General features: G+C 35.8%; 1 protein-coding gene and 1 pseudogene across 1 annotated transcript in view; one reads left to right on the forward strand and one right to left on the reverse strand.

Annotated features, from left to right (window-relative positions):
* Positions 1-24,028, reverse strand: part of upk1a (uroplakin 1a) — a 702,734-nt gene that overhangs the window by 641,920 nt on the left and 36,786 nt on the right. The window lies entirely within an intron of this gene.
* LOC127656498 (oxidation resistance protein 1-like) overlaps positions 1-24,028 on the forward strand; it is a 204,610-nt pseudogene that overhangs the window by 17,423 nt on the left and 163,159 nt on the right.

Consider the following 24,028-nt stretch of genomic DNA (forward strand, 5'->3'; position numbering starts at 1 on the left):
AACTGCGATTTGTCGATTATTTTCCTGGTTGTTGTTACTATGTCACATATTTGGGTCATGGGTCAACGTCCATGATCCCAGATGAAGTACGTACAGGAATGTATTCATACTATTCATTTCTATACCTAGCATAATTTTCTACCAGCCGAGAAGTTTGTTCTTTATCAAATGCAGCACATAATCTGACAGTGCGTGATTTTGGCCAGCCCATGTCTACTTTACATCCTTCTAATATACTTGAAGAGAACTATCTGTTGGTATGTCCATTCATCTCTATGACAGTTTCTTGGCTAGTGCATGTTGCAACCTGGATACTGCAATCTTTGCTTCATATTTGCTTCTAGAGAAATTTTGTATTTTTGTTTTTACCATGAATTACCATCGTACTATGTCCAAAAAACATGATTAAACCATAATACTTTAAGTGTCTCTTTTCCCTCTCTATCTTTCCGTCACAGGCATAACTCAGTACGTTTACATGCACTTTAAAAGTTCATCTTCAGTTGGAATAAAACAAAAATGCATCTTTTTAAATTGACCTTGTCATATAAATGTTCTGGTCCAATTGTAATTGAACTAGTCCGAATTTTGCGACGCTTGGGCTAACAGACTAGATAATACAATTGTTGCTTGACTTCATCATGTATTCACATTAATCCAGGGGTGTTTGACAGTTTGTTCACATTTGCGATTTAAAAATTATAATATGCAACATTACATTTTAACCCATTTGCACATGTAAAATGTCATTTCCGCATACAAGGACAGTTACATGCTAAGGGTTGCAGTGGCTTTAAAGGTCCTTTGTATTAATAATGCAACCTTTCCACTGCTGTAACCTTTGCATTAAAGAGTACCTATAGCCTGCAGGCTGCATCAATATGCATGCAGATGAATGTGGCATCCATTCAGGTGTGCAGATTAACAGAGATTCTGCTCTCTTGTTTTCTTGGGATATACAAGACACTATCAGTCACAGAAATCTGTATGAAACCTCTAGTTTGTGAACTAGCGGTGTGTTATTTTGAAAATGTGCATGTGACGAGGAGGAGGGCGGGGCCAGGCCATGAGGACTGTGTGTGTGGGCGGGTTTGGGTGGTTTACGAGGACATTTGTATTTATTTTACAAACTGGTAATTACAATGGTATTATGCTATAAATGTGGTTTATGAGGACATTTCTATTGTCCCCATAATTCAAATCGCTTAAAAAACAATGTAAAAATACTGAAAGTTTTTTGTGAGGGTTAGGTTTAGGGTTAGGGTATAGAACAGGGGTGCCCAATACGTCGATCGCGATCTACCAGTCAATCGCAAAGGCAATGCTGGTAGATCGCACAAAATTTAAATGTGCTTTCGTTAAATTTTAATAAAAATAAATGTAATGTCTTTCCTTCTTTTAGTTTCTGTCTGACTTGAAATTGACGAGTAAATTTTGACCAGGCCAGATTTTTGTTTATTCAGTTGCCATGACAACTAGGTTCGCCCCTCCAAGGGCTTCTGAGAACAGAGCGCAAAATTGCAAAGCTAGCAGTGTTTGAGACTAGCTACCAGCAGCTACTGCCCTGATTATGCAAAACTATCTGAATCCATTCAGTGCAAGTCATCAGAATAAGGTAAATGCCCTGTCTATTGTAATCTATTGTGCTGTAGGTGTTTTGGGTTTAGTGTTAAAACTGAATGATATCAACATTGAACATTTATTTAATTTTTTTAAATTAATTTGAAGATTAATTCCATGTAGGGATTTATTTAGTTGGTAGATCTTATTGAGTTGGTCATTTAAAAGTAGATCATCACGCAAAAAAGTGTGTGCACCCCTGGTAAAGAATCTATAGTTTGTACAGTATACCAATCATTATGTCTATGGAGAGTCCTCAGAAGGATAGCCGCACCAACTTGTGTGTGTGTGTGTGTGTGTGTGTGTGTGTGTGTGTGTGTGTGTGTGTGTGTGTGTGTGTGTGTGTGTGTGAGATTGAGAGTTGATTCAAGTTCATTTGTTATTAAAAGTTACGTTGACTGTTCAGCCGGTTCCCGTCTCCTCCTTGCCCATCTTTACCCGTTACAGTGCACATCCTTCATTCTTGTTGGATGATGATTAAAGGAATTGTTCACCCAAAATCGTTCCAAACCTGCATGACTTTCTTTCTTTTTCTTCCATGGAACAGTAGAGAAGATGAAATCGTGAAGAATGTACTTGACACTCTTTTCCATGCAGTTACATGGAATAATGTTGACTGGATATTTCAAGCTTTTTAAAAAGATCGCCAAAGCACCAAAAAAGCATCACAATGGTGGTCCATGCAACGTGTGCAATATTCATTGTCTTCTGAAGAGATATGATAGCTTTGTGTGTACAGACTGGGATTCACTGAAAATCATAGCTGCCTTATTGCTCTCCTTGGCACTTCCATGAGAATTCATAAGAGAAGTAGTAATATATGAATTATGAACAAATTCTTCTATTGAGTTTTTGTTCTATTGAACTGGTCTGAATTATTCATTTTTACAATTTATAAGCTATTTTTGTGTTGCAAGAGAAAATATGGATAGGGTTTGCTTTGGTTTGATGGGAGATAATCAGTGTTGTTTTGGAATAATCTCAGTTCACCTTGACATTTCTGCTCTTAATATTCTGTCTACTTTGTTGCTTTCTCAGGTTTGTCCCTGAAGGAAACCTTTGAGTCACAGAAGCGACCCCTGCCAACATGTTCAGCACCAAAAGGTCAGAGCCACACTCCAGTTTGTTGTCTGTTTTTGGTGATCTTTTATGAAAACTTTGCAAGAAAGCCTATGGTCCATCTAATGTGACTTTATTAACATCATTATTTAAGTCTTGGACTCTAAAGGACTTATTAAACCCCAATAACACTTGGGTTATTGGATATTTATTTACCTTTTGTGTTCACTTTTGTGTTTGCTGCAAACTTTTTAATTTAGTTACGAGTTACAAAGCTTACACTGTCAGATAAAATGGGTAAAATTGTACCTTTTAATTGTACAACAGCTTGTCACTGGGGCAGTACCCTCACCGGTACACTCAGTGTGCCTTCCTTAAATCCAAAGGTGCAAATATGTACCCTATGGACAGATAAGTTACAAATACATTCCAGCTGACATGTAAAGGGTACTGTGGATGTACCTTTTTAGAGTTCTGCTCCAGTGACCAGCTGTTGTACCCCTAAAGGTAACAATTTTGGAGCTCTTTTTAAAAAATACATTTCTATTTTTTGACAGTGTACCCATAAATTAAACTTTTTGGTCACATTTGGATAAAAAAAGTGTCCTTGATCTTTTGAAATAAACAAGCTCATTGTACTGAACACTTTCTTGCCAGTACAAAAAGGCCAGCTAATTCTAAGGGTCAGATTCCAAAAAAGTGAACAAGAAAGAAATAAAATGACATTTTAAGTGGACCTCTGGGGGGACATTAAAAAAAAATATATGTAGAATATGACCCCTTTAAAAACTATTTGTTTGGAGCAGAAATATATTTGCACTCCAAACTTGTATGTCGCTACTATAGTCTTTTTTTAGCACTCAAAACATATCTTTCTCAAAATTGTTGAAATTATTGGAAGAAATACATTCAGAACTTAAGTCTGACACCTCAATGTTATGTATTGTTCATAAAATGTGAATGCATAGAATTATCCTAAATTGGTATTTTCCAGTTGTGATTTATGATAAATGGCACATTCCATACTCAGATTTGATTGTTCTGATTTATTTCAGTTTGATCCCCACAGCCACCACCATTGTGTCCTTGAGCAAGACACTTAACTCCAGGTTGCTCCGGGGGGATTGTCTCTGTAATAAGTGCACTGTAAGTCGCTTTGGATAAAAGCGTCTGCCAAATGCATAAATGTAAATGAGTTTGACAGCAAAAACAAATGTAATTGGTAGCTCGTAGAACTAAAGTAACCAACTGGGATGCATAAAACTGATAAAAGCCGCTCTGAGAGCCTGTGACCTGAGGAAATCACATTGCTATTGTATGCAATATTCATTGCATGCTTGCCATGGAGTGTCACAGTAGCAGTATGTTGTAGAACATGTAGAACAAGCAATTTTCAACAAATGTAATTTCAGTGTTTTGGCATTCAGAGGTGGTCTTCGTGCATTGATCACATAATCAGACATTGAAAATAAATTTTTTCACGTTCCAAATATACAGTATGTCCATACAGCCCAACATTTCACGTTAAACTGACAGTTCAAACCATTTTCTCCTCCCATTTTTATAGTTCATAAGACAATTTTGCTATCCTAACTATGCACAATTATATGGTAAGTACTTAGTAGCCTTTATTAAATACATTTATCATTGTTTTTTTACCTGCTGTCCACAACCCTGGCAGAACAGAACTGTGGCCCAGTTTTGGGTTGAGATCCATCAGCTTAGAACCTCTGCTATAGAGAGCTTTTATTGTTTGGGTGTTTGCGTTATCATCAGTGGTTTAATGGCTTATGTTTACACATACTTATTAAACTGCAACAGGAACACTGTTAAATTGAATCCTTCATCTCAGGGATTGTTTATTAAATGCCTTACAATTTGAACAGATCATTAAAAATGTTGCCCTGCCACATCAGTCTTCTCCTGAAAAACGAGCCGTAGCTCTCTTTGAGGTTGCAGTAATGTGTATGTGCTCTGTGTGGCAGATAAGGCTTCCCTTTAATTAGATTTACAATGTTTACATTTCAAAATGGTCTCAGGCAGTGCAAACTAAACTGTGCCACCAATGCCCTGGGCACAACACTCATTATGCAAACATCCTCTCGCAGGCCCTGAAATCATCTTGACTACCCATATCCATTTCACTTAGAGGGATAGTTAATCCAAAACTAAAAATTCTGTCATCATTTACTCATCCTCATGTTGTTCCAAACCGAATTACTTTCAATCTTCCATTGAACACAAATAGAGATGTTATTTAGGATATTTGGCAATGACAACCTCAGTCACCATTGACTCATTGTATAGACAAAAAATGCATGAAATTGAATGTTGACTTAGGCTAACATTCGGCCTAACATCTATTTTTTGTGTTCCACTGAAGACTGAAAGTCATACAGGTTTATGAGGCATAATGACATTTTTATGCCATGTTGCTCATAACTGTTGTCAGTTGAGGGCGCTATTTTACTGTTGTTGTTTTTGACAACCATTTCTGCTTTATGTAATAAAATAAAGCTCATTTGGTATCTTTGGAGTGCAGGTTTTTGGGAAAAGGTAGCGCGGCTAACCCAACGTAGTCTGTATATAGTCAGTGATTATTAAAAAAAAACTATATTTACCTTGATTTCTTCTTTTTTTTCTTTGTATATGTCTCATTTAATCTCAAGCACACTCTTTACTTTTCTAACGTTTGATAAACCTTTATTAGTGGCAAAATTGTCATATTGAAAATTACACCACAACTGAGGTTCATATTTTATTTACATTTTTTTACAAAACCTTGCTCACACAAAACATCTGGTTTATGATTATTTTAATATTTTTTTTTTTTAGATTATCACAGTTTTTAAAATGTAATATTGTATTCAAAAATTATAAATGTTGCTCTGAGACAAGGATAAATCAAAACAAGACAAGCTTACATAAAAAAACGCATTTGAAAAGGCATAGAAAAATTAATAAAATAAATTTTTATATAAAAGATTAATACCGTTTTAATGAAAAGTTTACTGGACAATTTTAATTTAAACTTGATTTAACATAAAGAAAGTTTAAATCTGTTTGATTAAAAGAGCCCGATAAAATCTGTTTTATTTTTCCCAAATTCAGTGTTTTCCGTTTTATTATTTTTGAAATACCATTGCATTATTTATATCAAATTAAGTGATTTTACTGTATACAGATCCTCACAGCACAATCCAAAACACAACATTGGATTTTTTTGTTCACAGCATAGGAAATCATTGATTAAAGCTTTTATTCAGTACAAAGGTACTCTTGCTTGAGATATTGCTTAAATATATTGTCATTTATATTGATATTATTATTATTATTATTATTACTACTACATTATTAATACTACATTGAATATTACATTTTACTATATAGTAGTGATATATTTCTGTTGCAATTTAATTAAGCTTTTATTTTGATGTAAGCTTTTATTTTGGATTGAAGCACTTTCAGTTTCTGATTGTTTTTGACAGCACCTTCTCACCTCCAAATAAGCAGTTCACTAGATGGTTTACTATAAATAAATGGTCTGCATGTGCTGCATGCTTCAAGGTTAATGAGTTATCTGCTCTCTTTAATCTGCTACACACAGTGTGTGCATGATTCTAATGATCAGAGACTATTTAGCCTTAAAAGGACCACAGCAGTGTCATGCATGTATGAGCAGCCGGCTTCACACTTTCATTTTGAAGTGTGCAGCACATGCAGACTGCATATTTATTTAAGTAAATCACAGCCTTTTGTGGTTTAATCATCATACTAGGACAAATCACAATTTTAATTTTATAATTTTTGCATTCATATATTAGATTGATCACAAATATGTCAAATTCCATGACATTCAGCAGTTTATATTTAATTCCGTTTTATGACTGGATTTGGTGATTCTGTCCATGTGTTCTGCATCGCGGAAATCACTGAGCCTTAGATTTATTCAGTATCAAACTCAGGGACATGATAGTGCTTGTAGTTGAAAAAATACCCACAGATAATATTCAAGTGACCTTCGGGTTATGGAAAAAAGGTTCACCCTCCAGCTCTGTTTTGAGACAAATCACAATGTTGCTTAATTTCGTTTTTTATTCAAGCCTTGTGTGTTTCCTGTGCATCGCCTATAATTGTCAAATGTCTCAAACCTGACTGAAGTAGACACCAGCCTCTGCCAGGCCTAGTTGTGATAGGTTAGTATGAAGAGACTAATCTGTCCTTTACAGGGCTATAATTACAATCGGTGAGGGCAGTAATGATATTAAAGCAATATTGAGTTGCGCTTATTAGCTGCAGCGTACTGGAGAGGCAGGTGTGGTTTGATGTTGTCTGACACAGAAGAATATTATACTGTCAGGCTGAATGGCATTATAAAACTGGAAATAGATAGCCACTGTTTCTCCTGGGAAGAAACCTTTGCAGAGAGTTGTTATAAAGATGTTTGCCGTGAAACTCTTTATTTTTTAACCTAGTCTCACGTAGCCAGACTTTTGACTAAATAAAGTATGGTCCTCTTTAGAGCTTATTCTGTGCAAGAACCGCACACTTAGACAGGAAGAGAAATTCTGGCTGACATGCAAAATGACCAACGACATTTATTTTGTTTTTACAAACTGACCTCACTGTGAATTCAGTAGGTCGAAAGTTTTGCTACTGAAATCCATCTGTTCTTAACAAATTTTGAAACGCTGTCCCCAGTGGCCGAAGTTGGAAGTGTTGTTGAATGTATGGGCACGTGTAGCTTCAGTTTAAAGTTTTTTTTTTTTATAAAATGTCCACAGAGTGGCACCAAAAAGCATGTTGTTTTTAGTTGTAAATGATGCAATTCAGTTAATCAGGAATGCATATTTTATTTACCAAACACCCTAACCCAAACCCTAAACCTAACCCGATTGCTGGTGCTCGCAGTTGTCAAAAGCAAAATTGATTGACACTAGCGATTAACACCATGTTTTTGGACACAAATAATGTGTAACCCCTTAACTTTGCCAAATAGCTCCCTGTTTATTGACAAGAAAATCCAACGACTTTATTAGTTGCGTATGCAAAACATGTTTTACTTTGGAGAACAAAAACCATAAAGATATTCAAACGTCTTCAAAGGTACAATGATCTAATCATGGCTGAATAACCTACAGATCAGATATCCAGATTGACCTTGGGATTGGGAATGGGAATGCTCTGAAATTCAGTGATGAAATCGTGGTGTCTCATTTTAATCACATTCAGAGGGGAAGCGCTTGACAGTTACTGTTTTACTCCCCGCAGTTCCATTTCCCAGGGCTGATTTTAAATAGTGTTATAAAAGGGAGGGTTTATTAGCATAAAGGGGAGTGGTCTGTTTGGGTTTTTAAGATGCAGTTCTTATGAGTTTCCAGATTACAGGCACAATAAAATAAATATAAATGAGTAAATAAACAAATTGGCTGCTCAATCAAATCCAAACAAACATTAGCAGGTTTTTACATGGATTTTGGTCGGCAAATATTTATCATTCAGTTAAACTATTTTAAATATTGACAAAGTTTTGAATGAGAAATCAAATATGGAAATCAAATATCAAGTTCCAACATGGTCTAGTAGTTAGCACACATTAGTGCTGAGCAATATATATTGAATATTCATGATATATATTTTGATTTTTCTGGCAATATAAAATTATTCAACATTGTGTATATTGCAGTGATTTCTAATGAAGTATTTTTTGTGTGTGTATATAGTTTGACTAATTATTGAGGGGAGGGGTTTTCCCCCTTGCGAATCAATACATTTCCTAAAGTTTGCTGCTTTTTTCTTGTTGAACTTCAGAGGATTTTCATAACACAATTACGTACTGATTTATCAGTATAGCAGCAGAAGTGTTTTTCCCCTATATGAAATAGTTAACCGCCAACCGAAAAATTGACATCTTTAGGGTAGAGCTGTGGATACTTATCAAAATGGGTTGATATTTTTTAGAGTTACTCATTGGTTTAAAGGGATAATTTACCAAAAAAATTAAAATTATGTCATGTTTCAGTAGCCTGTACCGAGACCAGTAAAATTTCAAGATATTTGATACCAATTCCAATACCAAAGAGAGAATAGGTAATATGCTTTTGAACACACTCCTTTAGCCTATTAAAATGATACATTTCAATGTAAATAATAAATTAAAACAATAGCATTTTTGCTTTGGTTGTTTCTCAATTAAGTAAACATTGCTTAATTTATTTTTAAGTAGGACCCTATGAAATCAGTTTTATTTTCTTCTAAAAAATATATATATTTTCTTCCCAAATTCCACATCTGAATTGCAAGGCTTAAATTTTAATTTAATTTCATCAAATTAAAAAATTTATGAAAACTTCTATTTAGTAAAACAGCACTCTTTCTTTTGAGATATAGGTTTAACATAATCATAATAATAATAAAATACTTTTTACTAAACACTAGTAATATATTTCTGTTGCATTTTTTTTATTTTGTATTTCATGTGTCAAGATTTTATTTTTCATTTAACATTTATTTTGACGTGAAGGCTTTTCTGGTTCTATGTTGCCGGTAGTTTCACACTTCCAGATAAGATGTTGATTATATGACCCAGTTTGATTATTGAAGCGAACATTGCTGTGATTTAATTATATAAATATATAGGCTGAAGGTGCTGCGTGCATCACAGTGAATGAGCGCTCTGTCATGTACTTCAATAAGCATAGTGCGTGATGCTCATTAACTGTGGTGTTTTGATCAGTCTGCAATTTCAGCAAATTAACAGCTTCACACATTCACTAAGCAGCATGCAGTACATGCAGACTATTTAATTGAAATTCATCCATATGTGGTTTAAAAATCAAACTAGGACATATCACTATTTATTAAGATTAAACACGTCCTCAACTACTACAGTAACTGCAGAAACTGGTTTCATTGCATCTTTTTTTATTTTAGTATCGACTCGGTACCGAAGTTCCGTTACATTTGACATCACTAATACAACCATATCAAAGACATTGGTCATTTATCTTACAGTTCAAACACCATCGATGTTTAAACACTGACCCTTAACACTTACTTAGTTTAATAATTTTAAACCATGACTTGCACTATACATAAGTAATATTTACATTATATTCATGATGTTATCCAGAGGGGAACTGGTCTCCAGAGTGAGTCGGGTTTCTCCCAAAGTTATTTTTCTCCATTAATCTACATCTTATGGAGTTTTGTGTTCCTTACCACAGTCGCCTTCAGCTTGCTCACTGGAATTATTAATACAACTATTATTTAATTATTTTTAAACACGATTAAGAATCATATTTTATCTAATTACACAATGATGATTCATCAACTTTATAGACATTACAGTTTTATCGTCTGTTAATGCCTGATCTTCTGTAAAGCTGCTTTGAAACGATGTGTGTTGTGAAAGGCACTATACAAATAAATTGACTTGACTTGACCATATGACTTTCTTTCTTCTATGGAACACAAAAGATGTTATGCAGAATGGTAGCCTCAGTCACCACTCACTATCATTGTATATATATTTTTTTATACAATGAAAGTGAATGGTGACTGAGGCTGCCATTCTGCATAACATCTCCTTTTATGTTCCATAGAAGAAAGAAAGTCATATGAGTTTTGAACAACACAAGCGGAAATTACAGAAATGTCATATTTGGGGTGAACAATCCTTTTAGATATAATTTAAGATGGACTATTTTACCAAATATTTGTGTGTTAGAGTAGCTAGAGTAGTAGGAGTTTCTCATGTGCCACACTATTTCAGTTTGGTCACATATGAAGTTTAATTTCAGTAAGAGTGCCTCCATAAGGGGCGTTCACATGTTTTTGTGTCCATCTATGGTCATCATGTGAACATGGTAAACATGTGGTCAACGGACTTCTTCTACTTCCTTGTTCTGTATTCGGCTGTTTTATTTCTCTCCAACATTTAAGCAAAGCATTATTTAGATGCCATATTAGGTTAAAAAAAACAAAAACTTTAAAAGCGTTTTTTGAGACACCTTCGTTCTGTTATATGCGTTGTGCTCCATCAAACTTTTTTATAGAAATATTTTTTTTATTTTCAAAAGGCTCCTTAGAAGGCAACTGCCTATGTAGGCAAGGCTTTATATAGGAGGATTTGGTTTCAAATGCTTTTGCTTTAGTTTTGCGTTCATTTTATCTTAACCATCTCGGCATACTTTAAATAAGATGGTTAAGATATAATGCTGTTCACATTCTATTAAGGACACCAGCTTTCTTTTGCAGCTTGATGCAGCAGTTTGTCTCCGCAGCAGAATACTTAAGCAGTTTAATGCCCTAGTTTACGAAGCTTTATTATTTTATCAGGCCGTGACTTTAACTTCAAAGACACTCTGATAACTGCCGGAGGTTATTCCAAAAGAGATTTATTACCATTGGAATACTTTTCAATATGTTGTTTTTCTGACTATAATTTATCACTGTTCCAGCTCTCTTTGTTATATATTTGGGTGTTTTAATTTCTGTCATTTCTGCACCACTCGCATCACCAAATGGAACTGCAAAAATGATTGTTTTCAAGCAGGTTTTCCAAACACTCCCCACATATGCCATTGGTCGGTCAAAAAGAGATAGTCCCACATCAAACATACTCCATTGGTTGAGAAAATGTTGCTATTTCAGACTGGAATGCCCAAGCAAACAGAGCAATGATTTAAAAGTGTCACAGAGTTCACACTGTTCTGGGGAATCGTCCTGTGAATGACTTGCTTATAGTGGTCTCTACATATTAAGTGGCATTTAAGAAAGAATTGTTTCTCATTTATTTTCTCTGTGGCAGCACTTTTTATGTAATTAATGTCTTCCATTCAGCTTTTTGATTTACGTTTTGTGAGGACAGAATGTTGCCTGGTCAACTCTCATGTTTGAATCCTGGCATCTGATATTACATCTGATATTACAGTATGGCGGTGGGCAATGTGCCCGGCAGTGCCACTGAGTTGCCGCGTTCATATGAGGCAATTTACTGTCTCATTTCATTTCCTACTTAAAACAGCAGTTGCTTTCAAGGTCATTTAGTGTTTAAAGGAATAAATGACCCCCACAAAAAATAAAGCAGTCACTATTTTCTCACCCTCATGTTTTTCCAAACCAGTATTCTAGTATTATGTTGTTGTTGTTTTTTCAAGGAATACAAAATAACTATTTTTAATAGTGTATTTAATTTTTAAGCATGGCTGTCAAGCTCCAGAAAGGACTAAAAAGGAGACCTATAAAAGTAGCCCATATGACTTAAGGATACTACATGACATTTATTGGAAATTTTTGTTTTCTATCCTGTGTTGACTTGTTTCCTAATAAAAAAACATTTTAGTGGAACATATCAAAGGGCTTGTTCCATTTAAACAAAAAAAAAAATCAAAAATGGCCAATATGCTTTCGTTATATCACAGCCATGAACCATGAGTTGCTAGTTGGTATTGGGGGAGGGGCATTATCATCCTAAAGAGCGTTTGATTGAACCTGTGTAGTGCAAGATAAGTCCTCACTATTTTTTAATCCATTTTCCCAGAAGATTACATTTATTTTGTCAACTTTAAGGAGAACACTAGCATAAAAGTATATGATCTCAAAGTTAGTATACATGGACTAAAAGACACGAAACTCAAATTCTGATGTCACAGGGTCTTTAAAATTATCTTTGTTTATCAATTAATGTATCAACATGGACTGGCATGCCATAATCTTGACAATGGAATTCGTGAAGCAGCATAGTGTTTCTTTGACCATGACACCAGCTGTGGATAGAGGCTGTGGAATATCAGTCATACAGTCTGTATTGTACAGAGCTGCGGTGTGTGGGTGAGCCGCAGAGTTGGCAGGCTGTTTCCTGTAACCCCAAGAGCCTCCGCAGGAGACCAGCATGTCTGGTTCATTTTCCTATTAGCACCGCTGTGTGCCTGAACCCACGCCTTCGGCTCTGAGAACACAGACACTGTTTACACTACTTCTAATAAGCCAAGCAAATTACACCCAGTGCATTCAGATTGGTTTAATAAACATGATTTACAGTATACAAATACTTTGCAAATAGTCACAAGCAGTGTCTGACTGTTGGGATGGGAATCCACACACACAGTACATATTACACCCCAACCGTAGACTGGGGAATAAAATATTTGGGGGCTCGTCTGGGAGGGCTCTGGGCCTAATCCAGAGCCCTCGCAGAACCAATCCACTCTAGAGTGAGCTCCCTGACATCCTGATCCACACGCACAGTAAATGTTATGTTCCCCAGTCTAGGGTTGGGGTGTAATGTGTACTGGCCATGTGGATTCCCATCCCAACCGTCAGACCATAAAGAACAATGAGAATCCAAATCAAGAAATTGTAAGTTTATTAAATAAATAAGAAAAATGAGAAACTTCAGAATGACCAAAGGCCAAAATAATTAACATAACTGCTAAGTAAAAACAACCACAAAAGTGGCGGCCATTCTTACTCTCCAAACTCAATAAACTTACGAGTCATAACTCAAAGGCAAAGCAAAACCAAAGAACAAATGATCAAGTCATTAATCAATAAGTTTTTGTCTGTCAACAAAGAAGAGAATACAGGAGCTCTCACATGTTGTCCTAATCTAGAGCCCTCGCAGAATGTGATCCGCTCTAGAATGAGCTCCCCGACATCCTGTTGACACAGCCTTTTAAACCGGTGAACACCATATCAACAAAACAAACCCTATAGGGACGTAACAGGGTCATATGAAATATCTGTATATTATTATTATTAATACCAAACAATTGGCCGAACACTCAAACATTTCTGCTTTAAGACTCACCTAGGGATGAGAATTGTAAGGAAGATTCCAGTTCCGATACCTCTTAAAGATTGCAGTTCCTTAACGGTTCCATTTTAGTGAAGAAATATTTGGAAATAACAAATGCAATTGTTATTGGATTTACTGCCCCTCAGCAGCCTATTCGCAAATGATGATATTAAAGACAAGAACAGATTCAAATGCAAAATAATTTTTTATTAAAAATTTGACCCCAACCCTAATTACTGTATTTAATTAATTTATTAATTTTTATAAAATACCACTAATTTCAACAAAACTCATAGCGTGTATTTTTAACAACACATTTTCATATCAACAACCATCCAGTAATTACTCTGAATGACTTGCAGCTCAGTATGTTTTTGATTGAACGCGCATCTTATAATGTGCCTCGCTGTGCATGACAGCGCTGAGACTCCCAGCATGTGGAGGCTCATGCTCCTCTCCGCGACCCACGCACAACTTTCCACGCGCCCCATTGAGAAGGAGAACCACTAATCACGACCATGAGGAGGTTACCCCATGTGACTCTACCCTCCCTAGCAACAGGGCTAATTTGGTTGCTTAGGAGACCTGGCTGAATTCACTCAGCACACCTTGGATTCGAACTTAGTTCCGCTGTTTATTTTTAATTTTTTTTAAATGGAAGCGTTTCTGAATAAGAAACAATTCTTGGTTACTTACAAACCATAGCCCTATCCTTCAATGACAGCCTCTTTGCAAGCCTTCATAACATGGTAGATTCATAAAATAATCCACAATCCAGAAAGTTACAGAAATTCGTTACAAGCTTTTTTATTTTAGATACATCTTAATCAAGTGGCATTTGATTACTTTGATACAACTCTTTTTAATAACTGAGATCATGTTACTTATTGTCGTTTTCATATTTTTTAACATCCCTTTGTCAGACTGTGAAGCTTCACGTGTCCACAGCACATCACGTCAGAAACAAACTGTCCTTGTGAACTCGTGATGTCCTCCAGACGCACTGAAGCAACTCTAAATGATTTGTGACAAGAGCTGCCCAACACTCTCACAGTAAAACATTTATATTTGTTGTTGACTCTCTGGACACATATCCCTGGTTACACAAACACAAACACACATACAGCTTTACTGCAATAAGAGCAGGTTCTGTATGCAGAATGCAGTTAATAATTCAACCTCAGCGATGAACCACCTGAAAGTCAGTTTGAAGAACATCACACATATGTACATCACACTGATTCGCGCACACGTGATCAATTTGCGCTCCGGCTAAAAAGAGATTATGTTTTCTGTAATCACAAATAGTCAATTATATATAGCAGTTATCACCTGGGCTAAATGTTTTGCTGCCCTTTAAATTGCCGTCTAATGAGATTAATTCATATTTCAAAGTCACTGATAATATTGATCGAAAGCAGTGGAAGTTTAATAACGGCCCACAAGCAGGCGTCCACTGCCTGCTTCTGCTGTACGCTTGTGTTTATAAAGCAAGGTCAGAGCTGTATGCTTTGCACTGATGAGAAAATAACTTATAGATTATGGAAAGAATGAAATGCCAGGAGGTGATTTGAAAATCAAATGACTTCATCTCTAAACTGCTGTACATTTTTAGGGATGCGGCTGGTAGTTAATTGTCTCTTATGTAATACATTGGACCACATATTTGTTGGCATTTAGATGTGTGAATATGTGGTGGAATAGTCAAAGCATAAACACATTTGATTTAAAGGGGTCTTATCATAAGGAATACAATTTTCCTTGATCTTTTTTTTTTTAAGAAAAAAATAAATTTACCATTAAAACAGAGTAGCTTTCACAACTCAAAACATCCTCCCTCAGTTTAAAAAGACCATATATTGAAACTAAGCTGCAAAAATTGTTTAATGTATAATTTGGCCTGTTCCAAACTTATGCAACTTTCTGACATCAATTTGGTATTTAGAAACTTGACGGTGAGTTGGATGGTGTAAAGGGAGAAAGCAGGAAAGATACTAATATTCCTTAAAGGGATAGTTCCTACTAAATTGAAAATTATGTCATCATGTACTCACTCTCATGTTGTTCTAAACCTGAATTAAATTCTTTCTTCCATAGAACACAAAAATAAATGTTAGGCAGAATGTTTGCCATTCACTTTCATTGTAACCTTTTCTCTCAGTGTTGTGTACGTAATCTACTACAAATTACCTCTCTAAAATTGTCAGTCATATTTACATATTTACATATGTAAAAAAAAATAATAATCACATTACTTATTACTTTTAAGTTACTTTCTTAAGTTTTTCCACTCGATGAATTCAAAATAATGTCTATATACACTTACTAAGCACTTTATTAGGAACACTTTACTAATCCTGGGTAGGGCCTCCCTTTGCTCTCAGAACAGCCTTAATTATTCGTGGCATGGATTCCACAAGATTCTGACTCATGTTGACATGATTGCAGTTCATTCTGCGATTCTCCAGTTCTACCACTTCCCAAAGGTGTTCTACTGGATTCAGATCCGGTGACTGGGAAGGCCACTGAAGAACATAGAACTCATTGTCATGTTCATGAAATCAGCTTGGGATAACTTTTGCTTTGTGACATGATGCATTATCATGCTGGAGGTAGCCAATAGAAGGTGGGTAAATTGTGGCCATGAAGGGATGCACATTGGTCAGCAACAACTCTCAAATAGGCTGTGGCATTAAAGTGAAGATTGATTGATATTAATATGCTCAAAGTGTGCCAAGAAAGCATTCCCTACACCATTACATCACCGCCACCAGCCTGGACTGTTGACACAAGGCTGGTTGGGTCCATGGATTCATGCTGTTGGTGCCAAATTCTGGCCCTATCATCTGTGTGCCTCAGCAGAAATGGAGATTCATCAGACCAAGCTAAATTTTTCCAGTAGTCAACTGTCCAGTTTTGGTGAGCCTGTGCCCACTGCAGCCTCAGCTTTCTGTTCTTGGCTGACAGAAGTGGAACCCCACATGGTCTTCTGCTTTTGTAGCCCATCCGCCTCAAAGTTCAACATGTTGTGCATTCTGAGATGCTATTCTGCTAACTACAAATGTATAGAGTGGTTATCTGAGTTACAGTAGCCTTTCTGTCAGTTCGAACCAGTCTGGACATTCTCCGTTGACCTCTCTCATCAACAAGGCATTTCCGTACGCAGAACTGCCGTTCACTGGATGTTTTTTGTTTTTGGCACCATTCTGAGTAAACTTTAGAGACTGTTGTGTGTGAAAATCCCAGGAGATCAGCAGTTACAGAAATACTCAAATCAGCTTGTCTGGCACCAACAATCATGCCACAGTCGAAATCACTGAGATTACATTTTTTTCCCTATTGTAAATGCGCACATTTACTGAAGATCTTGACCTGTATCTGCATGATTTTATGCATTGCACTGCTGCCACACGATTGGCTGATTAGATAATCGTATGAATAAGTAGGTGAACACGTGTTCCTGATAAAGTTCTCAGTTAATATTTCCTCCTTGTTCATAGTCGATGTCAAGTCATGTACTCGTTTCTTCCTTACAAAGACATATTAGGGGTACACCCAGAAACACAAATAAATGTACTGCACTTATGATCATAATTCATGTTTTTAAATGTATCCTAATTTACATGAATAGCATGATTAAAAACTTGTACTTTAAGGAATGCACTTAAAAGTCATTGCTTTAACTGAAAGCCAGTAGCTGTAATCTGATTACAGGAATTTTAAATATAATTTGTTACTTTTAAAATAACTTTTTGTACTAAAAGAATCAGACAGGTTTAGAACAACATAGGGGTGAGTAAATGATGACGCTATACACCAATTATATAATAGCACACCAGCATCCCATGCTGGGGAAAATCATTCAAAAACGACATCTCTGACTTGCAACACAGAAATCTTATCACTGCTTGCATAAGTGTTATTTAAGTCTTGATTGATACAGAAAAGCATTCAAGATGATAAGTCCAGTGTTTTTCACAGACTGATGTGATTACATTGATTATTCCGCAGTCTTTGGTGCTGAAGGTAGACGTTCGTGGATCAAGTGAAGCTTGATAAATGCTGTTCTGCTTCACCTTCAGCTCAGTAAGGCGTGCGGCGGGCCTTGAGGCATGTGGAATCGGTGAACTCGGAACAGTCGAGTGATGGCAGAGCTGTCCTAACTTCCTGGTGGTTCACTGGAGATCGAGGCGGCTGCTACGGCGAATGCAAAGTGACATGAGACATCCACAGGCGCTGCTGGGCCAGGCTGATGTGACAGAGCTCATTATGGGTCTTCACGGAGACTCGGCCGCTAGCTACTGCATATATTCTTTATATAAGACTTATGCTATTGGTTAAGCCAGAAGTTTACATGTTGGGCTGCTCAAATAAGCAGGGCAATGATTTTAAACTGCCATACTGTAGAGCCTCATTTTTTACACCTTTATGAAGTCAACCTATGAATGGCTTACTTAGTTGTCTCTGCGCATTAAACTGGGCTAGGTTTATTCCATGTCAAATCAACCAAATTTCAAAATCCAGCATAGTTATTTTATTTTTATTATAGTTATTATTTACTTTTTTTTTTTTAAGAAAAATCAGCATAAATGATCAAATGAAGTGGATCAATAATTATTGAGTTATCCCCTATTTCGTAGGGGGGAGGTCAAAATGGCAATTTTTGCCTATGATTTTGGTGCAAAGGTTATGGCCAGTTTTGCAGCCCACCACTAACGTTAGGGCATCTAGAGGAAGGAACAAAATCGCTGTATGTGTGAAGGCCCCATTACAGAGATGGGGAAAAAAGCAGTGCATTCTGATTTGCATGAAGCTGTTAATAGGAATCACACAGCTACTCACCCTTGTCAGAGGACACGTCTGATGTTTGAAATCAAAGTTGCACTGTTGCCATCTCTGGGTTACGTAATTCTTAAAGGCTACTTTTAGTTTCAGAGGCCTGAGGACCGCTGAGCAACTGTAATTATAATGAAAGGTCATTCAGTGCTGCAAAACATGCCATAGATAAAATTTGCCAAGCAGAGCTCGATGGAAAGACGAGTTAAGGGGCGTTCACACACTGACTGCGGTTTTATTGCTCGAGGTGGTCATGTCACTGGCTATGTTCGTAATGGAAAACTTCTCACTGAACACTGACTACACTGTACTCTGCTTACTACTTTTTAAAAGTAGTAAATTAAACAATGGGTATTATTCTAGGATGAATGTATAAAACTGTTGTATTCTACCTTACAAAAAAGCACATACAGAAATTAATATACTTTCATTATTTTTGTACCCATGTGTTGTTCCAAATCTGGTGCAAACAGTGTACCAATCAACTGTTAGCCTCTTCCAGCTATTAATTAGCTGTTGACAGTTGAGTGATTCATGCTAAGATCCTTGGTTATGTCTCCGTTCTGCCACAGTCAGGAATGGTTTGAAGTCACTGCATCATGTGATGAGCTTTACAGTCTGAGAAAGTGAAAGGAAATCCGTAAGTGTGATTTCTTCATGATTGTGGTGTAAAACAGAGAGCATCACATCTGTTATAACAGATATAAGGGAGATTCTTATGAAAACCTGTAATAATTTGTATTACTGTTTTGTGTGGTATTGTCTTTTTCATATGTTTGAATGATTTTGGTAATACGGTCATTTCAAACTATATTGCAGTTAAAAAATACTTTATGTTTTTTTTTTTATTAAAAGTTTATTATTTTAGTGCAACAAATGCTATGATGATGTACAATTACTTCAGAATGTAACATATATGTATTAAACCTTTTTCCTCACGTTAAATTAATGAGAATGAGATTCTGGATTTCGCAGTACAATAATGAGAATTTTAATGATGATTCTCATTCTCATTACTGTAATAGTCATTTCTAAATGTATTACTGTAAAAACATTAAATCAAAAAATTTAAACCTAAATATTTTTTTATTTAAAGGCAGGACAACAAAAGCTATGATTATGTATAATTACTTGACAATGTATATTTAAATATTGTTTTCTCAAGTAACACTAATGAGAATGAGACTGCATTATCCATTACGAATTTATGTATTTTCCATTACATTAATTAGATTTGTGGGGTAAAATTAGCTTAATTGTCCAGAAAATAATGTTACTATTTAAAAAAAAATAATAATTGTCCTGCACTCATAAAATGATTAATTTGGTTTAAATTGTATTTCTTTAAATATGCTTAAATTTGCTAAGTATAAAAAAACAAATCATGTGAAACAAATATATCTGCTTTGCCATTTAACAAACTGTTTTGTTGAACACTTCTGAACGTTCTTTTTTTTATAAAGTTAATATGCCACATTCATTTTAATTAAAATACTTAAATATAAAATAACACAAATATATTCTGAATTCATAATATGCCAAACAATTGTATTTATTACTCAATTCGGTTTGACATAAATTAGACAAACGATTGAAATTTGTGAAATCTTTTCTTTAGATTTTTGGGGTGAAATATGACTTGGAGGCCGCTTCATGAGATTCACTCATAAATAGATGCACTTTTCCCATAGAGGTCATGGAGATGTAAACAGTGTTGCATACATGAGTTGTCTTTAATGTCAAAAATTATTTTGGAGCCAAATTCTTGCTTGGGAAAAGTGAGAGACATTGAAAATGAGGAAGGGAGAGAGAGAGAGATCAGTCCTTTACTCTAGCTTATTGATTTTCCTCCCAAAGCTATAACCTTCGATTATGTCCATCTGGGTCACTCGCAGCGGCCGAGATGGTTTAAGATGTGTGAGAAATAATTTGCCACCTACAGCGCTCACACGCTTTTCTCAAGCCATCATGTATGAAACATTCAAAATGACATGAAAAAAAAAGTGTCATAATCGTATTTCTTTCCCCTCGACTGCCAGTCGCTAAAAGCAATATCACACGAGCAAGAGTGCTGTATGACCCTATATCAACTCGTGCCGCAGGTAATCACAGCCATGCTAATTTAGGGCCATACAGCACGATTATGAGTGTGATATTGCTTTTATACAACAGTCCAATGAACAAGTAAATAGATAAATGAGGAAAAACTAAGGATTGTCACAAAAAACTCACTTGTGCATGGAACTACTTTCTTATGCCACGGATCCGTTACTTATTCAAAAATTTCACTTTAGATTTTCTAGTAACCACAGTTTGGCCTGTTTTTAACTAGTTATTGGAGAAACAAGGATGTGTGTTTGTTTGAGAGAGAGCAATTAAACTTATGTGATTTCCTGCATCTGTCACGACTCCCAAGCAGAGATGAACAGTAAAGCTGTAGCTGTTAAACTCTATTCCTCAGCTGTAGTGTAGTGTCAGCTTGCCATTTTGGTCAAATACATCCTATTTTCTCTGTGTAAAAATAGCCGTCTGAGTGGTGTCCACCCTGAGTATTTTGCAGTAGCCGGTATGTTCTCTCCTCCACTATGTTGAGTGTTTATGTCTCCTCCCAATGTGGAAACTCTGCTAGGTAGGCACTTTGAGTAGTAATCCAAGTGATCATGGAGTGAGAGAGAATAATAATGACTTCAAAGAAACTGTTTGCTGACTGACTGCGCTGACTCAAATGGACGTCAACTCATAAAAATTGTCTTTTGTCACTTGCTGTTTGTTGTCACTTGCTGGCTAAAATCTTTTAAAATCTCTGATTTTAACACATTTGTGCTGGTCTTACACCAACGCGAGCGGCGTTGCATCACGCCGCAATGGCTTGAGGCTGTCTACACTGGGCGTTTCGAAAATTTTCTAAACCGTTAATTTGTCTTGTTGGCAGGAGTAGCACCAACAATTACAGAGCAAAATGGGCGTTTACTGTTGGTGCGGCATCCAGTTTAGACGGCATCATTGATTATAATGGGAGTGATTTGCTTTGGTTGTGTCGCCATGCTCGCGTCTGGTGTAGATGGGTTGTTACGCTTTAATTTATAATGCCACAAACACAAGCGGAGTAATACAAATAGTAAAGCATCCGAGTGTTGCTGTTCTTAGACATCAGCACTCTTGGAATGTCTCTCGTTCAAGTCTGGCTCAATATAAGCATTATGTCATAATGAATCATAAAATATAGAAATCCAGAGTACCTACAGTATGTTTACATTTATGCATTTGATAGATGGTTTTATTTAAAGCAATTGACAATGCATTCAATTTATACATTTAATCAGTGTTTTCCATGGTAATCAAAAACATGACCTTGGTGTTGTTAGTGCCTTTTAAGCTACTGAAACATTGTGCAGTATAAGTAAAGGAAATTTGACTTATATAAGACATCTGTCAATTCATGTACTGATTCAGATGAGATTTGGATCTCTTGTTCTTAGTAAGGTGAGTGAGTTAAAGAAGGTCATGTGACCTGGCTGCGTGCTTATAATTATATAGCTCTGTAAATGTTAGAGTGTAACTGTCTGGTTCCAGAAGTAGAAATCTCATTTATTATCTCCATAGGTGAATTGATTTTTAACTATAACTCATAAACCTTTAAAGACAGACCTACTGTGGGCTTCGAGATTAATAATCAGTGGCATATGCATCTGTTGAAGCCACCAGTCCACATTATTTCTTTTTTTTTACAAATCATGTTGAATAGGGAAATTCCTGGGGAAGAACAACACTACCCATGATACTGTAGAGAAAAGATCCACCGATCAGACAATCGTGTCAAAATACCTTTGCAGTGACCTCCCACTCCCATGATGCGCAAACTCTCAACAAATTTGCATATATCAGAATATTTAGCTGTAAAATTCAAATATATTGTTTATACACTCGCTGAGCACTTTATTAGGATAACCTGTACACCTGTTATTCATGCAATTATCTAATCAGCCAATTGTCAACCACTTTTCCCGCGGATGCCCGATTTAGCCGATAAACTGTAGGTAATAATCCCTGTAGTTTTAACTGGGGTTCAGTGACAAAACATAGGGAAAACTACCCTTACAAAAAAGTTCCATGCTACTACCACATTTTTTGACATTTAGCACAGGAACAGGAAGTACCCATGTAAATACCACGGTACCATTTCGTTCGATACCATTACTCTACTTTAATACCACTATACTCCCTTTTTGTGGTAATCCAAATGTGGCCTTTATCTGTGTTTTGGAGCAGCCTTTCTTCCCTCCTCTTTCCATGTTCTTGTATGTTCTTGTTTTTCTCCTGTACCTCGGCCTGTTTTTCACCCTCCTGCTGCTTGGTTGGTTTCCGGCCGTCTTTAATAAAAAGACCCGAGCCGTTCTAGCCGCCTGGCCAGGGCAAGAAAAGACAAATTTCAATTTATCGCCTGTGAAAATGTAATCTACTCGTGCTGGGAACTTGAAAGAATGGGGGGTGTTGGTGGACTTTCTGCCAGGGGGCGACGACAGACACTTTGTCATGACAGCACATGACCAGAGAAGAAACAAAAAGCAGGTCCATGTGAGATGGCTTGTATTAGATGCTTCACCCTTTATGTGACTGTAATATGTTTACAATAATCTATTACAGAAAAAATTTATTGTTTATATATATATAAATAAATAATATGATTGTTATGATATAACAAAAAATGTATGTACAAAGTGCATAAAGGTAATATTTCACGTAGTGCGTTTAAACGTGAACATGCAAAAGTTCACCAACTTGATTGATGTAAACTGCATCAATAATTGTGGTGCTTGCTGCTATGTGTGGGTGACATATATTAAAATGATTATATTATATAAAAATTATGATATATTATAATTATTATAGATATACAGACAGCATTTTGACGATCTTAAATATATAGCGCAATATTTATGTTATATCATTCAATTAAACTGGCATGGTTACCGAGTAGATTCAAAATGTTTAAGAAGTACAAATTAAAAAATCTTGTTAAATACTCAAGGCATGTACAAAATTAAAAAATGAAAGCTTTAAAATAAAAACAATGAATGATGATGAAAACAAATAGTTGTATTCACTCAAGTTTTAATCAGATATGCTATTAAAACATCTCTGTCTTAGATAAATGTACTGGGTTCGATACAAGTCAAGCTTAATTGACAGCATTTGTGGAATAATGTTGATTACCACAAAAATACTTTTGACTTGTCCCTAATTTTTTTATTTTTTTTTAAATCATAAAAGAAGAAAAAGTTACATTTACATTAAGACATATTCAGGCAGTTTCATGGCAGTGAATGTGGCCAGTCCAACTGTAGAATACAAACGGTTTCAAAGTATACCCACAAGACATAAACAGTATACGTGTTAACATGATTTTAGTGTCATAAAATTGCTTACAAACCTTATCTGTGTAAAGTTATCTTCAATATTACAACTTTTTTGTCGTGACAACGTAACTCCAGTAAACCCTGTAATCTGGTAAATATTGTAACGCTGGTCAATCACTGATTTTATAACGCTAAAATCATGCTAATATGTATCATGTTTATATCTTGTGGTTATACTTTTAAAACTTTGCGTATTTTAACATTTATGGACTAGCCCCATTCACTTCCATTGTGCTTTACTGTAACCACGTTTTTTTTTAATAAACAAGAGTCTAATTTATTGATTTATTTTTCT

The sequence above is a fragment of the Xyrauchen texanus genome, chromosome 15, assembly GCF_025860055.1.
Source record: "Xyrauchen texanus isolate HMW12.3.18 chromosome 15, RBS_HiC_50CHRs, whole genome shotgun sequence".
NCBI lineage: Eukaryota > Metazoa > Chordata > Actinopteri > Cypriniformes > Catostomidae > Xyrauchen > Xyrauchen texanus.